The sequence below is a fragment of the Meriones unguiculatus genome, chromosome X (genome assembly GCF_030254825.1).
Source record: "Meriones unguiculatus strain TT.TT164.6M chromosome X, Bangor_MerUng_6.1, whole genome shotgun sequence".
Classification (NCBI taxonomy): Eukaryota; Metazoa; Chordata; class Mammalia; order Rodentia; family Muridae; genus Meriones; species Meriones unguiculatus.
Genome location: NC_083369.1, coordinates 155,708,997 through 155,721,963, shown reverse-complemented (window position 1 = coordinate 155,721,963; position 12,967 = coordinate 155,708,997).

Sequence of the window (12,967 nt, the reverse complement as noted above, 5' to 3'; positions counted from 1 at the left end):
GTGTGTTATCACAATTATTGAATTGTGACATCACAATTTTATGATGAAATCACAATGGCACTATCAAGACATCACAATGACATTTTGATATCCCAGTGTTACTAGTAGGACATCACAATAGTATTGTGACATCACAATGGTTGGATTGTGACATCACTAGAGAATTATTATATTATAATTGAATTGTGACACCACAATGGTACTACTGTCAAATTACAATTGTACTATGATATCACAATGGTACTATCCTGTAGTCACAATATCATTATGACATCACAATGGTACTATTAGGATATCACAAAGACATTCTGATATCACAATGCTACTATTTTGACATTGCAAGGAAATTATGACATCACAATGGTAGTAGAAGAACACCACAATTATATCGTACTATTTACATCAAAATTTAATTATGAAATCACAATGCTACTAACAAGCCATCACAATGGAAATTTGATATCACAATGGTACTAATAGGACATCACAATTGTATTGTTACATCACAATTTTTCAATCGAGAATTCACTAGAGAATTATGACATTACCGTTCAATTGGTATATCTCAATGGTGCTATTGTGACATCATAATTGTTCTGGGACATCGCATTTGTACTATTCCCTACTCACAATGGCATTATGACATTGCTATGGTACTGTTATGATATCACAAAGACATTGTGAGTTCACAATGCTACTGTGACATCACAAGGGAATTCTGACATCACAATGGAATTCTGACATCACAATGGTACCAGTAGGACATTACTAATGTATTGTGAGATCACAATGTTTTTATTGGGCCATCAGAAGGGAATTATTAAGTTACAATTTAATTATGACATCACAAGTGTTCTGGTAGGGCATCACAATCATTTTGTGACATCAGAAAAGTTCGATTGTGAAAACACTAGATAAGTTTGACATTACAATTGAATTGTGACATCACAATGGTACTATTGTGATGAGACATTTGTACTACGATATCACTATGTACTATTCTCTGATCACAATGGCATTATCACATCACAATGGTACTATTAGAATATCACAAATATATTGTGACATCACAATGCTACTATGGTGACACAGCAAGTAAATTAACAATCTAACACTCGTATTGTGATGTCATAATGATACGATTATGAAATCACAATTTTATTATGACATCAAAAGTGAAGTAACAAGGCATCACAATGGTATTGTGACATAACAATATTACTAGTAGGACATCACAATTTCATTGTGACATCACAGTGTTTCCATTGTACCATCACTAGAGAATTATGACATTACAATTAAAATCTGACATCAAATGGTAGAATTGTGATAGCACAATTGTACATCATAATGGTACTATTGTGAGATCACTATGGCCTATTTTGATATCACAATTGAATTATGACATTAAAATGGAATTTTGACATCACAATTATGATATATTCATTATGGACATATGACACCATAATGGTCCTATGATATCATAATGGAATAATGACATCATAATTGTATTTAACATCATGATGTAATCATGAAATCTCAATGTAGTTATCCCATCATAATGAAATTAGGACATCATAATGCTATTATCACCTCACATTGGTATTAAGACATTGTAATGTTAAAATTTCCTTATAATGGTATTATGCAATTCTTCTTTTCTCAAGATATCCTAATGGATTCTATGACACTACAATGGTGTTATGACATCACTATGGAATTATTTTGTCATAATCGTGTTGTGACAGCACAATGCAATTATGACATCAAAATGGTCTTTTGACATCTTAATTTTCTCATGATATCCCAGCGGTATTATATCGTCATTATGGTATTCTGTTTTCCTAATTATATTATGACATTAGAAGAGTAAAATATCATCACAATTCAATTATGACATAATAATGTTTATGTGACATCATAATGGTATTATGGCATTATAATGGAATTAGGACACTATAAAGTTATTGACATCTTTCTTCTCTCATGATAACCTTATGGATTCTTTGATATCACAAGGATACTATGACATCACAATTCTATGATTCTTCATGGTATTATGACATCATAACAGAGTTATGACAGCATAATGGAATTATGAAATTACTATGGTATTATGATTCCATAAAGGGATTATAACATCACAATGGTATTAAGACATCATAATGGTATTATGACAGAACAATGTTATTATCACATCACTATGGTATTATGTTTTCATAATGATATTATGAGATCATGATGGAATTAGGATATGACATCCCAGTACAGTTATGACATCCTGATGGATTCTCTGACCTCAAAGTAGAATTATGACATTATAATGCAATTATGACATCACAATGATCATATGACATCACAATAAATTATGACATCCTAAAGTTATCATTTCATTATAATGATTCTATGACATCTTTATTCTCCCATTATAACCATATGGTGTCCATAATATCACAAGGATATTGTGACATCACTGTTGCATTATTTCTTCATGGTATTATGACATCGCCTTGAAATTATGACATCACAATGGAATTATTACAGCACACTGGTACATCACAATGGAAAGATGACATCATGATGTTATGATATCTAAAAGGAATTTTGACATCACAGTATAAATATAAATTCATAATGGAATAATGACATCATAATCGACTTATGACACTGTAATCATATTATGACATCGTCATGCTATTTTGATATCATATGGAATTATGACATCAAGAGGTATGACTTTATATTAGAATTATAACATCATAATAGAGTAACATTATCACAGTGGAATTATAACTTCATAATAGAATTATGACATCTTAATGGAAGTATGACATTACAATGGAATTTTGACATCAAAATGTTACTATGTATTCATTATGGAATTATGAAACTATAATGGTAGTATGATATCATAAGGGAATTACGACATCATAATGGTATTATGACATATGAATGGAATTTTGACATCATAATGGGATGTCTTCACAATGGAGTTATGAAGTTATCATTTCATTATAATGATATTATGACATCTGTATTCTCTCATGATAACCTTATGGATTCTATGATATCACAAGTCTATTATGACTTCACAATTCCATTATTTCTTTGTGGTATTATGACATCTAGGAATTAGGACAGCATAATGGGATTATGACGTCATAATGGAATAATGACATCACAATGGAATTTTGGCATCAGAAAGGAATTATGACATTTTTATGGAATTATGAAACTGTACAATGGTATTATGATTTCATAAAAGGATTATGACTTCACTATGGAATTATGTTATATCATCATAATGGAATAATCATATCAGAATAGAAATATGGCATCATAATAGAATATGAATTCATAAAGGGATTATGTCATCACTATGGAATTATGACATCACTATCATATTATGATACCATAATGGTATCATGACATCATGATGGAATTAGGACATGACTTTCTCCTGAGTTGCTAAATACACAGAGACTGGATATTTCACATGCAGATTTTACCTAAGAGTTTTCATAATTTCATAATTATTATTGTATTGAAAGAGAAGGAGCCTTTTATTGGACTTAAAGTGCAAAATGTTGGTATAATGTTCTTTTGGAACCTTACCCTTGTTCATTCAAATGCTGATTTCTCTCCCCCAACTACCTGGGTTCAATCCCAACATTGCATTGTGATGTTTATTCTAAGTATCACCTATATCAAGTTTGTGTAAACATGGCACCATTTGTTCTCCAATTTGTCAATTAAAACAACCAGCCACAATGCTGGGCCATGTAGAGGATAGGGTGGACATCCTGGTTCAGAGTGGGAGGAGAGGAAGGAGTAGGAGGGAGAAGGGAGGAGCCAAAGGAGAGGAGGAGGAGAAGTGGCAGGAGCAGAAGCTGGGACAGAGAGGCTGGAGGAGAGGTCTTGGAAACCATGTGCAGAAATGAACTGGACCTAAGATATCACTAAAAGCAAATATAATGGGTGAAATCTGAATGGTAGGAACTATGCGGGCTTGGAGGTTTAGGATGGAGTAACTATTGCCCAGCATTGTGTTCTAGGTTAACAAAATAAATCAAAGTCTCCGTGAGGTGATTTTGGTTAAAAAGCTGTTTGGGACTAACAGCAGCTTTACTAAAGGATAAATAAATAGTAAATATTAATAAAGTGATACAACAAATGTGCTATACAACTGAACAGAGTTCTAAAATAATACAAAGGGCCAATAAATACTTTTAGAAAGTGTTCAAAATTCCTAGTCATAACTCTGGTTTTAAGTTTGGTTTGATCTCCTTGGCAAAACAGGCAGTTCAGAAGTGTTAGAAGTAGCCCAAGCTTTCCCACTTCTATTTTTGGTACTATTGGCAGAGTATAAATCTAGTAAAGAGAAGAAAAATGTATTGGACACTTACTTTTGTCAATTAAACACAGAAAGATCAACAAGAGGCATTCAAATGCAGGTTAACTTACCTGAAGTGTGCAATAATCTTGATGGCTGGACAAATGATCCTATGTTGTTTTTTTTTTTTTTTTAATGACTCTTATATCCCAATGAAGAATTAAAAAATAATATGACTTTAGAGAATTAGTTCTTAAATAGGGATATGCACCAAAATTCCTCATGGACCTTTCTCAAAATGCCTACACCATTACCAAAGCCTTCCTACTGAATATTTTGGTTCAGATCAAGAACATAATTTAATAGTCACACAAGTGATTCTGATGTACATACATATCACAGCACATCAATTCTTAGAATGAGCAATAAACCAAAGTTGGTTCTACAATCAACAATTGTTTGTACTCTGAAGCTTCCATAAAAAATACAAACCTCCTAGAAAGCTCTCAATCAAGAACTTAGAAGCAATCCACCTTCCAAGCAATACCTCAGATCCTGAACCCCAAGCAATTTAAAATACACACAAGCCACGTACTGGCTCTGGGTAAGCAAGTTTTAGAAGATCCTGCTTCTCCACAGAATTCAGAAAAAAATGAGCCACTCCATTGCTTAACCCTCAACTCTCAGTTTTAATAAAGACCCTGCCAGAAAGACTGTAACAACCATGAGCTCAAGCTTTAATTCAACCAGTACTTAAAAGAACCAATCTTTTGTACTGTAACATTTAGAGCCTTTTTTTCCAAAACCAACATTTTCAAGATTACAACTTTCTAATTATATCATATACATTTATGAATCATTTCAAACATAATTATCCAGGAATAAAAAATGATTAGGGCAACCAAAATTTATACTTACCTGTCTCTTCCTTTCCTGACAATCTTTACTTCAAAATAATAAATCCCACAGGCTGCTGGTATCAGATGCGTGGCTTGAACAGATGCTTCAACATTGAGAGTTTTACAATGATCTACATGTGAAATGGGAAAAACAAAGGACAGATGTGATTTTCTAGTGAAAATCTTAAACAATTCAAGAAAATAAGACTCTTAGGTGAAATTTAATTTCTGTTCTCATCATTTCAAGTAACTGAAGAAGTGACAAAACATTTAATATTACAATGAATTGAATGTGCAAAATAACTGCAGCTAGCAAAAAAAAAAAAAAAAAAAAAAAACTCTTCGCACTATCTCTTGGTTGTATTAAGAGTTCAGAATCTAGCCAGGCATTGGTAGCTAGACAAAAAACACTTTGCACTATCTCTTGGTTGTATTAAGAGTTCAGAATCTAGCCAGGTGTTTATGGCACAAACATTTAATCCCAGCACTGGGGAGGCAGAGGCAGGCAGATCTCCATGAGTTAGAGGCTAACCTGGTCTACAGAGTAAGTTCCAGGAAAGCCAGGGCTACACAGAAAACTCTCATCTAAAAAAGTTTTCAAGAAAAAAAGGTCAGAAGCTAAGGAAGGTCGTCCCTGATTAAGATGGTCAAAACTTTCTCAGAAAAGCCAACAGGATAGAAATCGGAAAGGGAGAAAAAAAGGAACAGGACAAGAGCCTACTACAGAGGACCTCTGCCTTTACCCTGCAGGGCATCGAGGCAGATGCTGAGACTCATAGCCAAACTTTGGGCAGAATCCAGGGAGTCTAATGAAGGAAGGGGGAGAGAGAAAGACCTGGAGAGGACAGGAGCGCCACAAGGAGAGCAACATAACCAAAAAATCTGGGCAAAGGAGTCAATTCTGAGAATGATACTCCAACTAAAGACCAGGCATGGAGATAACCTAGTACCCCTGCACAGATTTAGCCCATGGAAACTCAGTCTCCAAGTGAGTTCCCTAATAATGGGAAAAGGAAATGTCTCTGACATGAAATCAGTGGCTGGCTCTGGAGTCGCTTTACCAGGCCACAGAGGAAGACATTGCAGCCACTCCTGATGAAACCTGATAGGCTACAGTCAGATGGAAGGGGAGGAGGACTTCTTCTATCAGTGGACGTGGGGAGGGCTATGAGAAGAGTTGAAGGAGAGAGAGTGGAATTGGTAGGGGATGAATGAGGAGGCTACAGCTGGGATACAAATTAATAAACTGTAATTAATAATAAAAAATTCAGACTCTGACCACAATGAGTATGGGCAGTGGCTGTTAATTTTTTAAAGATATTTTAAAAAGATTCTTTTCATGTGTGAGTGAATGAATGCCTGCATGTATGTATACCACCTCTGTGCCTGTTGCCTAAAGATCAGAAGAACATGTTTGATCCCTTGGAACTGCAGTTATTATAGGCCATTGTGAGGTTGTCTTGTCAGTGCTGGATATCGAACCCAAATCCGCTACAGGAACTAATGAATCATCTCTCTATTTCATAAACTAGAGAAATTTAAGGCTATAATTTTCAGCTATTCTGGATTGGAAGCACATGAGAAAATGATCTTAATTGTATCGGATCTAAATCTGTATTTAATTTGTAACATTCTTATACATTCTTTTGCAAAACAGACAACTTTTTAAACTGGGGATATTTGTATGATGGCATACTATTAAATAAACTACATTAATACGCAAATCTCATCAAGAATTTATAATTCTGTTATTTGATATATTCTTATCATTTGTGAATAAAGATTAATCCACAAATTTTTGGTTTGGTTGTTTCTGTTTATTTTTTTTTGTTTTTTGTTTTTTATGTTTTGTTTTGTTTTGTTTTGTTTTAAGACAGGGTTTCTCTTTGGAGCCTTGGCTGTCCTGGATTCACTTTGTAGACCAGGCTGGCCTCAAACCCAGAGATCCACTTGCCGCTGCCACCTCCAGTGCTGGGATTACAGGTAGTGGCACTGTGCCTGGCTTGTTCCATAATTCTTGAGTCAATAACAGTCTATTGAGAAGTACAGCTCCATATTTTTCTCTTAAGAAATGAGATACCACAATACTACTGGTAATATTATAGAGGCCCTGATGAGTAAAGCTTTTAACCTTTCTTTTTTTTCAAAAATTATTTTTATATTAATTACAGCTTTTTTTCACTTTATGTCCCAGCTGTAGTCCCCTCCCTTACTCCCTCCCAATCTTCTCCTCCCTCCCATTGACTGTTCTTCCAGAGGAAGAGTTTTCAATTTCCATCAACCACATGGCAGCTCACAACTATCTGCAAATCCAAGATCTGTCAACATCACACAGGCATACATGCAGGAAAAACACCAACAATAACAACAACGAAAAGGCGAGTATGTATCAGAGGACAACACCCTGGACTCAGTTCTTCCCTTCTACTGTGGGTTCTAAGCACTGAACTCAATTTCTTTGACTTGCAATGAGCCATTTCACAAGTTTACCATGAAAACATTTTTATAAAGAAAAAAGCAAGACTCAGCCCTAAGACCACAGAGAGCCAATGAAGTCAGCTAGTAAGACAAAACTGGCCATTTGTGGTGGCGCACACCAGTAGGATTTGCTGAAGGAGGCAGAGGCAGGAGGATCACGAGTTCGAGGCCAGCCTGGGCTACACAGTTTGGGTGAGGGCGACGACAAGATGGCAACTAGCACACACAGTTTCTGAGCTGTGGAAGAGCTAACCGTCTGAGTTGGTGAGTGGAAGGAACTCTAACCCAGGAAAACAACGACCTCCTTCATCCTCAGCACAGCGGACTCATCTTTCTCAGCACAGAACTAACTGCCTGGGGTCTGCAGCTGCTGAGTCGGAGCTCCAAGCCCTTTAGCCGCAAATGACAACAGTACCTGTCTCGGAGTCCCAGCCGCGTGGCAAGCTGCACCATCCTCCCAGAGCCCTAGTCTGCTAGACGCCATACTAGCTCCACAGGATCGCAATCACTGACGCTGCAGCAAGACCTCATAACCTGGCAGTGACAGCAGCATGGAGCTGGCGGAGCACATCAAAGAAGCAGGGCCAAACCAGAGAGCAGAGATCCCGGTTACCCTGATCTCTGCCAAGTGACCTGCCTGTAAGTGAGTGCAACCTTGAGACTCTGTAGTTCCCCAGATCCTGGGTCCTTCTAAAACAAAAGCCAGGCATCGAACCTCCTCCCACCCATATACCCACTTTGGGAAACAGAGGGGCACTTGGGATATTGAAGTTCCTGCTCTGTGGGTCTAATTGAGGAGTTAAGGCAGTTAATGCCAGAAATTGCGCTGCGATCATCACTAGCGCCTGCGACATATACAGTGCAGAGCCTCTCCCACACACTCAAGGATTCAACATTGGCCATCACTCTGTCCCTCGAGACACTCGTCCACGCACACTTACACACATACACACACACACAAACATACACACACACACACACACTTGCATTTGCCTAAATTTGTTCCAAATTGGTAAACTCATGCTAAATCCATGCAAATTAAAATCCTATACATGTTTTCATTACACAAAATATCCAAAAATTTGTAACACTCTTAAATATATTAAGAGCCTTTGTTAATTACGTTCTTGTAAAACATTTTAGAAAGCTCTGTAAATGTGAAAATGTAAATGACTTGATTCATTATTAAATTTAAAAGTCACAGAGGGGATGAAGTTGTAGCTCAGTGGTAGAGCATTGCCTAACACATACAATGCTCTAGGTCAGTTCAACCTTTACACAACTATGACCCTTTAATACAGTTCCTCAGGTTGTGGTGACACCCCAATCATGGGCTTTTTACTCCCACTTTAAGCACTCGATCTTAGACCCACAGTCTAGATTTTTGCAACTACCTGCAACAATTCCACCTCAGAAATACTAAATCCTAACCAGGCCTGTCCTACAACAGAATATAATCCTTAAATATGACTTAGCTCACTTGCATTTAAATATGGGAATGATGCTAGGAGAATCAACATGTCACTTGGTCTATAACACAGCTTTTCTCAATACTCTGACAAATGTTAAAAGCTTAGCAATATGGAAAGCCCTTAAACAGAAAGATCTGATATTTTAACAGAAGTATATCCCTAAAGTGCACAGTATGCCACTATGTTAAGCCATTAGGGCAACAAGGCAAGGGACACAGGTTAGAGGTGTTAAGAAGGTTTCCTATGTGAGTACAGATTCACCCATTCACTTCCAGCACATATGTCCAGCAGTTTGGGAAGTTAGCAGAATCAGAACTGGCATTAGAAAATTAGCCCACAATTCCATAGGATATGACTTTTATCAACTAGAGTTCAAAATATAGTTTGCTTTTCTTAGACATCATTAATTCAAAAGTTACTGAGGTCAATATTTCTCCCCTTCCCTGAGGATATTTCAAATATGTTAAGCAATGAAGATTATTTTATCAAGTTGGGTAGAGGTTTACATCTACAATCTCAGCACCTGGGAATTAGAAGCAGAAAATTAGGAATTCAAAGTTGCTTTCAGCTACACATAGTGACTTCAAGGACAGCCTGGGCTACATGCGTCCCTATCACAGTGGTTCTCAACCTTCCTAATTCTGAGACCCTTTAACAGAGTTCCTCATGTTGTGTTGAACCCCAACCATAAAATTATTTCATTGCTTTTTCATAGCTGTATTTCTGTAACATTTATGAATCATAATATAAATATACAGGTAATCTAATATGTGACTCCTGTGAAAGACTCATTTGACCCCCAAAGGGGTTGTGAATCACAGTTTCAGAGCTGCTGTCCCATCAAAAAGTACAAAGGAGAAAGGTGAGTGGAGAGGACAAAGGAAACGAGAAAGGGTTTAAAGTTCCTAGATTATATTGTGAAGCTGGGCCTGGTAATGTTGACCTGTCACCTAGCTACTTAGTGTACTGAAGGAGGCAGCTTGCAAAACCAAAGACTACATAGGCAACTTATATAGACCCTGTCTCAAAAAAATTAAAACAGGCTAGGAAAATAGCACAGCAGTAAGCCATTTAGCCAGAATGCATTGAAATGCTACTTAAAAAATAAAAATCACATTCTGCATTCTACCCTGGATTTTTTGCCTGTCTCCTAAATGATTTTTAAAATTTGTGTTTGTTACAGTTCTCGGTATTATAAAGTTCTATGGTTTGCCTAAGACTCAATGCCATGTATCCACAACTACAGTACCACAAGCACACAAAATATTTTACTGTCTGAAAATACCCTCTATGCTTAGTCTATTTGATCCCATTCCTAGGACAACCACACTTTTTCACTACCTCTCCTCTTTTAACCTTTCTACTTAGTCCTTTTAGACAGGTTGACTTCACTTAGGAATACAGAGTTCAAATTCGACATGTCTGCATGACCTAATGGCTCACTTCATTAGTCATTGATCATATTCCATTACATCAAACTTCTTGGGTCTCTTGAGCCCATCTGTCACTAATTACTGAAAGATATCTTGGTTGCTACCACTTTAAAGATCATCAGTAAATTTGGTGCAAACACTGACCAGCAGAGAAGGTTTAGGTATTCAGATGAGCTAGGTAAATATTTGGGTATACTGCTAAAGGGAAGTAGGATAAACATATAGTTTGCTGTGTTAGTACAGCCAACCATCTCCAAAGTGGCTATATCATTGTGCATCTCCACCAACAATAATTGGAGGTTTTGTTGTTAGGTAGCCACACCAACATCTGGCACACTCTCAGGTTATGGTTAAAATTTAGCCATTCTAACATTCTAACATGTGTATTTCCTGTCTGGGGTTTTGGGTTGTTTTGTTTTTAAAGAGGCTTTTCATTTCAATTAAGTAGGTGTCAAGAACACACCTTCACGAAGAATCTAAGGCTGCAGAGTCAGACATGTGCAATGCTAGCACAAACACCAGTGGGGACTGACCTAGGCTTGCAGATCTTTAGAACTCTGACAGCTGTGTTGTTACAAAGTTCCACACTCCTAAGTAATTACCCCAGCTTCACCCTCCCAGGGTCCTGTTATTTCTAATGCACAGTTGTATGGAAAACAAGGTTTTCTCCACAATGCATTTGTGGCATTGCAGCAGAAATGCCTGTTGTCTTCTTATAGAACACACTATCTGAAGACTTCACTTTTACAGTTTATCTAATTCTCTGAATCTTTCCTTGGGATTTTTTTTTCTTCTTCCAGGACAAACTTACCCGAGAATCTCTTAAAAGGCCTCAATTGCCCTTGATTCCCTTTATAAGCCTATCTTTCCACCACCCTTACCAGCAAAGCCATGGCCTTTCATCAGTATCACAGTCCACTTTCCACGCTACTACCCTAACAGTCAATGTGGTAAAAGATCACTGCCATGAATTCATCACCTGGTCTTTCTCAGTGCCACCTACTTTATGTTCAGAAATCTTCAGTCAACCTGTTTCAGTTATTCTAAAAGGATCATCCACTTCGTCTTCATTCATGTTAAGCTTTTTAAGCTTGGTGAGTTTATTTTGTGAAGAAAATGAGAGGCCATTAGATGTAGTCAAAGTCAGCTCTCCACTCTGCTATTCCAATGTGATCCATGTCCACACCAGCCTGCCTCCCATGGTCTATTTCTCCTCTCCAGGACCTACTACCTGTGTTCTGCAAAGACTGCCACTGGTCTTTACCTCATCAGCCCTCAAACTAAGTATCTTTAGCAATTTCTTCTTGAAGTTTACCTCATCCTTTGAGAACACACCGTCCCCACAATTTACTCACTTTTATCACAAAGTTCTGTGCCTCCGTGTGATAAACCATTGTCCCTGTCAGTATTGTATTAAAGTTGGTATTGAGTAACTAATTTACCTTTACCTAAAATCATAGTCTTATATCAATTTAAACATCACTTCAGTTTTACTTACAAACTGAATGAAGACTGATGCAGAACTAATACAACTGCTGTCACATTATTTTCAAAACCCTTGATTACGTGGGATTTCCATCTACCCTGATATCAGAATCTGGACCTCAGCTAAAATGTAACCAAATATTGGCCATTAAAAACAGAGATGTTTTTTCCCCTTAACCTTCTAAAGACAATCTTTCTATGTTCCTCAAGCATGACCTCTCTGCCACATCCTCTCTACTTGGAACCTCCACTCATTCTTTCAACTCCTGCCAGCTGGGTTTTATTTCCATCATGAAATACAGACTGCTATCCCTAAGGCTACAATGGTATTCCAAAACCAGTGATCAATTTTCAAGGTCTATCCACTAAACTCTATACTATCCACTGTATACGGGACCTCTTCCTCCTTTCTAATTTCCACAGCTCAGGTCCCATGACAGTACTCTCCTTTCCACCCAGGTACCTCAAAACAGTTTCTTCTTGGGCCTCCATCTGCCTGTTACTGATGCATTAATGTTCTGCATCTTCCATAGTTCTCTCCCTCCATACAGTAAAACACTGCCAATTCAACTACTTTCTCAAGGTAAGACCCAAAACAATGCTAACAGTAATCCCTCTTCCCAGGTTTCAGATAACTTACAAACCCTTCCCAGGAGGAAGGTTCTCATATTGTCCCTAATGAAGAAAGCAGAGCTCAGACTGTGTGGTGCCACAATACTCTGCATTTTATTACTACTCCCAATCCAATATAAGCCAACACATGTGTTATGGTTTTACGTGCAAGCTGTCCTTCACAAGCACGTGTTTAAAATTGGTCCCTCACTGTGAGATCTATCAGGGAAGTATGTTGGAACCTTTAAGAGGTGG